Raw genomic sequence first — 6,404 nt, forward strand, 5'->3', positions numbered from 1 at the left:
GTAAACAAGACTAAGGAAACGAGTTGGAAACTTGATGTTAAACTGGGATTTAAATCACCCGGAACATGACACTACATTGGGCAGTATGTGTAAAGAAACAACTCCTGTCATCCCTTCGATAGCTCAGTTGATAAAGCGGAGGACTGTTGTGGAAACAGCGTTGAATCCTTAGGTCGCTGGTTTGACTCCGGCTCGTAGGAAGGTCCCTTTTGTGTACTTTAATCAAAGACAATAAATAATTTTCACTCAGACGTTGATCAGAAGCTCAATAAACGACGAAGCAGAGGCTCCTGTTCCGAATTCCCCTCACGTCTGATGGTCTTGTTCTAACCGAGATCAATCTAAAGTGGTACAAGGGATTTTAACAAATCTGTTCTTTGAATTCAGGGACTGCTCTGTCTGCTTTGTGCTGACCACATTTATATGTCTAAGGTATGTGTTTAATAGAAGTATATTCTACATCTTTTGCCCACTGGGCCAATTGCTGTTCACGAGCTCCTAGCCCCACTTGTTCCCAGTGGAACCAGCCTGAAGCAGCAGAACAGAGGTTTTGTTTCATTATATTGTCTGCTGTTGTAAAACAAGTCATCCCTTAGGGATAAAAACTCTCCCTCGAGTAACGCGTCTCCCGTATTTGCCCCATACGCCCAGGGCTCATCTCTCAGCTGAGTGATCAAAAGCTGAGCTCCAAGATTCTGAATTTCATGTTGGGGTACAACAGACCCTGCTGTGAGATTGGGCAGGGGAGAGCTGGTTGTGCTCCTGAACTAGTCCCTCCTCTCTTAGTTATTCCTGTATTTGCATCACAGTCTATAAACTCCATCAGTGCCCTATTGCTTTTCTTCCAGTTCCCATATTTTGTTATAAAAACAGCTCTGGTGAGTTAGGTATCTAACTCAAATTTCACAAACCTATCCAAAACGAGTTCTGGTACAATTCCTTTTTTACTTGAAGGTCTTTAGCTTAGTTGGCAAGACCTGGGTTCGAGCCTATACAGTGAGGCATGAACTAGGGCGGGAGCGACAAGGACAGAAACCCTAGAACCCGTTACAATAACAAAAGGACAGAAATATATGGGGATAATTTCGAAATCGCAAATATGAGATACCATAGCGCGGTTTTTTCTCACTCCCTGGCGGAAATGGGCTTCATTATTATGTGTATTCTTGATACATCACAAGGAGGTACTGTTCTCTTTATCGTAGCCCCGAACACCTCGTATGGAGTTTGCGTGAGTGAGGTCAGTAACGAGCTCGACCCAATCTACTGCTTTCATCCAAAACAGCCCTTTATTTGGCTTTAAACTCCACCTGTTACCCCTCACACTCAATGTTTCAGAAAAAGGTTTTAATTTAAGCTTTGCCCAGCAGAGTATTTGAGCAGAGAAAATGAATAGAAGCGCTATTCGCGCCAGTCTAGCACAGTAACCACTAACTCCAATAATAAAATAATAATAATAATAATAGCAGCGAAAAAATCCCGGCTCCTGCTTAAAAAAACAACTATTGAAATTGTACATCTCCAACACTGGCTGGAGACTTTGGGTACCCGGGCTCAGCGGTTATATAGGACAGGACTCGGCGAGTTGCAGGTGAAACTCATTGCTCTGCGCTCTCCATGCGGAATGTGTGTCTCCTCCCTCCAGACTCGTCACACCGCCTTCATACTCTACAGCGGGGGAAAAAAAACTCCCCTTTACTGTCTTCATACATCCCTCTTAAATCCCAGAAACACCGAAACTCCGGGGCGTTTCTGTGAGTCAGTACTGGGTTTTTCTGTTCGAGGTTACAAGCAGAAACAATAAAAGCGCTGAAAGCAGGAAGTTATTTCTGCTCTTAGGCATAAACGTGTAAAAATACATTTTCTGATTCCTAAAACCTAATAAAATCCATGTAAGTTTCCCTTTTGTTCCCAATGCACATAACTGAATATAAACCAGTCACTAGTTATGGCGCAGTTCTTACAACAAAGATACTTACATTACGAACTTTTTTTTCATACGAGCTCTTGCCGTTTTTAAATTGAATATTTTGTTTCAATTCGCTAAATCACACGAAACACCAGCAACACTCATCGTAAGCATCTGACCAATCACATTCCTGAATTTTAAAAGTATTAAGTATTTATTTTAAACTTTTTTTAATTTTATACACTTGTTTTACATATTCTTGCCATTTTTGGCATATTGTAAGTGGATTGTAACTTCAAAGTGATCATTCCTGAGCTTTATAACTGTGTATCATTTCTTTTAACCTTATTTTAATATTTTTTAATTATTTTTGCATTTTACAGAACGTTTTAAATATATTGTGAGCATTTAAGCATAATTTTAAAATAGGACTATCAATGCTCCTGACTTTTAAACCTGTATTTCTTCTGACATTAATCTCTCCACCTGCAGATGAGGAGGGAGGTATTTGATTTTAAATTTGTTGATTTGGGGGGGGAATGTACATGAATTTCCTTGTGTGTATCACCAGTGGGAAACTTGGCATTTTTGGATGAATTGCAATCTATACTGCAAGGCCTTAAGACTGATATAGTAATGACTGGAGATTTAAATAACACATTTGATACATCACACAGGAACAGCATAACATCTAAAATGGCAGAACCCTCTAAATCACTGAAAAAATTCAGGCACATTCATAATCTATAAGATGTTTGGTGGTTACTGTGTCCTGCTTCCCTTTCATATTTTTTAGTGTGCACGAATCTGTCCCTCTTCTTTTACTAGTTTTTAAGGAATATTCTGATATCTCTGATTACAAGATCAAGCCAGAAAAAAAATGATGACAATTAGTAGGAAGAATGATTCAGTACAATGTATTGAAAATGTATCAGGATGGTCAGGAGGCGCGCTGCGAGAATGTCCTGCCCTTGGGAGCCTTTCTGCTCCTGGGCCGTCCTTCCCTGGAATTCTTTAGAATAGTCTCGCACCCCTGGAATTCTCCTTAGAAATTCTCCTTCTGGGAGCTCTGTGTTGCCTGTTTTTACATCTTTAAATCAGCCTGCATGAATAGTTTCTCTGTGGCTGCACCACAGAGATGAAGAGAGAGATGGGGCCTTATTTGGGAAAGCACAGCAACACTTAATTCTGTCTTATTAACAAGCATTGCCGCTACAATTAGTAGGAAGAAAGATACAATGTATTGAAAATGTAATATGTTTTAAAGGATTAAAGGGAAAAGAAATACTTTATCTACGCAAACTAATTCAACTGAGCTCCTCTAAACAATATAGCCTGAAGAATTGCCAAAGCACAATGTATCAATTTGGGTGACACTGGGGGAAAAGGATCACAACATTGAGAACCACAAGGCTTATTTTCAACAGCAAACTTTGTGCTTGAAAATATTTGACAAAAAAAGGAATATTACACGCACGGAAACCAATATTTACCACTAGGGTAGAATGCAGCATAGAACAGTTGAGGTTGACTTGTTCACAGTGAACTGTCCTCCAGCGATAGTCAGCTGTAATCACCGACGCAGACATGATGTTAATACTCTGACAGCACCTTGGCTGATTTGGTTAAAGTGTTTTCCCCCTGGTTATAAAAACGTCTCAAAATTCTGACACTGAGGTGTGAGACACAATGTAACAGGCTCTCATAATCCCGAAGTACAATAAATTTTACTGTATTGTTTTTTAAATTTGATCCTGTGAACATTGCATGTCCCTCCTTCCTCATTACCAAAAAATCTCAATGTCACCAACAGTATGTACATTTGTTATTACAACACAAATGAGTTGTGACGTTGTGAACATGGCATGTTAAAGTATATAGAATATCTAGATCAGAACAGGCTAAATGCAATTCATAGTGATTTATCATTTTCTTATTTTCTAAATGAAAAAAAAAAAATTTTTCAGTGATTATGACACTTCGGTATGATATAAAATATGCTTCAATGACAGAATAAATAATCATGGAAAAAATACCCATAGTGGTATTCATATTTGTGATTATAGGAATGTTAAATATCAGGTGAGTAGCTGTGTCAGCAAGCGTAGGCTGCAAAGGAACAAGTAAAGGACTATTCCTGCTGAAAAGAGAAGAAAAGAATCACAACGTTTCGGCTGTGGAGCCTTCTTCAGGTGTGAGAAAGACAGGGCAGTAAGCAAAGATAATTTTCTTTTTATCTTTGCTGACTACAGTTTATCTTTGATGACAACATCAAAGACATTAAGTAATTTTTACTGCTAACAGCTCCACATCAACTTCCTTTTATATCTAACCTCATCAGATCTCTCAACTCCCAACTCTTCCAGTTTCTCACTTCAGAGAAGGATAAAACATTCAATCATCCTCTACAGAGAGAAACCATCAACACCCCTACCACCTCCACAAATCCTAACCTTGTTGTTACTATACCCTCTGACCTTTCCCTTTCAACCCTTTGCATCCTCAGCTGACATATTTTATAATTACAATAGACTGTATAGTATTTATGTTTAAATTTAAGGTAAATATGTCAAAATATCAAAATCCAACTGCACAGTGCTATCGTAACAATGCTTGTCAAGTTCTCAAACAAACCTGCATTGTATTTTTAATATATTTCAGCAGAGGATTCAACTGGAGTATAAATGACGATTCGACGATCATTTTTCTTGGGTGAATATGGTTTTCTGGGGAGTTACGATGGTGGGCATTATTGGACATTTCCTGGTGATCCTGACACGTGTTAAACACTCGCATTTGTTGCAAATATTAAAATGGCTATGGTTTCGCTGAGAAATCCAATCGAACGAAGACAATATTTACATCGCCAAAGAAACTCGTCCCTGGGTGGAATCGAACCACCAACCTTTCGGTTAACAGCCGAACGCGCTAACCGATTGCGCCACAGAGACTGACATGTATGTTTTTCTCTCGAATCACAAATTCCCGGTTAAAAAAAAAAATCTCTAACCGTTTATTTTGCCAGCCGGTAATATTTCTTCTGCACTGATAACCAAGAATTGGATTTCATTTTCCGCAAGCTGTGTGAATTTCATCAAAAATAAGTTTTCCAGAAAGGAAATGAACACATGCATTTAACGAAAACAAGCCCTTTGTGAGTGCCCAAAATGGTACGTTCTGTACTACAAGAAAGGAAGAAAGACACGGCTGGGATTTGAATTTCGTTTTTTTTGTTTCATAAAGAGGCGCTTTAACCAACTAAGCTACGGTGACAGGACAACCATCACCTTTTACAGCCACTTGGACACACCGCTCTGAGACATCTGCGTTTAGTAAGCGCTGAACCTGCTCTCAGAGCAAATTGCCTCTTTTACATAGCAGCCCCGACACTGAGAAACGAAGAGAACTGGCTTTAATCTGGCATTTTTCATGTCCAATGCGTTTGACATCTCCCAAGGGCGACAGAGTTCTTTTGCGACACTATTTCTTCTTCTTTTTTCTTTCTGTACGCTTTGATAAAAACGAAAAATCGTGCAAGGGAAAAATGTACTTTTTTTCATAGAGAAAACGTGCACCAGGAAATGTGTTGAGAAGAAATGATTTAACATGATACGTGACCTAATTTATCGGAGCAATTGCTCACCCAGCAAGGTCTGGAGAGGTTGGAGAGTCTGGTGGATGTGATAATTATATGGTGTTGTGGAAGAAAACAGTCTTTCTCTGAATTCTCAATCAATCGGAATTTCAGTGCGAAACATAAAACCCTTGTCATATTTAAAGAGATTATATTTTAAAACTCATAAAAATCAGAAAACACATGTTTTTCACTTTGAAATTTTAGACGGAGCGGTGCATTACTAGTAGCGGCGCTGAGCACACTATGGGGGAATTCAGGTTATGTGAAATGTCAGCGGTTTAATAAATAACGCGTCTGATTTCGGATCATAAGATTGTAGGTTCGACTTCTACCTGGCTCGTGTAAATTATATTCAAGCTCCTCAGTAATAGATGTCTATTATGTAATGAACCGCACCTGAAAGCAAACGTTGGGTCTGTTTCCTTTGTTTTCCAGCATGAAATAGCAAATCGTTACAAAAAGCACCTGCAAATGTACAATAGCGTTTTTTTTTTCAAATTACATTTTCAGGCTTCAGACACTTTTTTAATAAAACAAAAGTGTCCGGAAACTCATTAACTTTCAGGTTTGATTGAACCTGAATTAAAAGAAGTTATCTGAAACTTCCGGGATTCCATTCTCTGATGCAGCTGTCTCTAAAGTTGGACGTGATGTTTAGCAGATGTGAACGGTGCCTTTTCTCTTGTGTTCAAGGCTATTCGCTGTGTGAGCTCCACACTGCGTGTCCTGTACTGCTCTATTTTGTTTAGATTATCTATGTGGTGTACAGATAGAACTCAACTGCATGGTGTGAATTCCGTGTTCAGGACCAGCAGAACCTGAAAAACCAATAGCTGACACGCAGCTTTCTGATCTGGA

The 6,404-nt window shown here is 39.0% G+C and overlaps 1 non-coding gene across 1 annotated transcript; it reads right to left on the reverse strand.

Moving 5' to 3' along the window:
* Positions 1-4,786: 4,786 nt before the first annotated feature.
* trnan-guu (transfer RNA asparagine (anticodon GUU)) lies at positions 4,787-4,860 on the reverse strand. Its single transcript has one exon. It is a non-coding gene; the product is annotated as a tRNA-Asn (tRNA).
* Between the last annotated feature and the right edge of the window lie 1,544 nt (positions 4,861-6,404).

Source organism: Atractosteus spatula, unplaced genomic scaffold (assembly GCF_055471065.1).
Source record: "Atractosteus spatula isolate fAtrSpa1 unplaced genomic scaffold, fAtrSpa1.hap1 Scaffold_18, whole genome shotgun sequence".
Lineage (NCBI taxonomy): Eukaryota > Metazoa > Chordata > Actinopteri > Semionotiformes > Lepisosteidae > Atractosteus > Atractosteus spatula.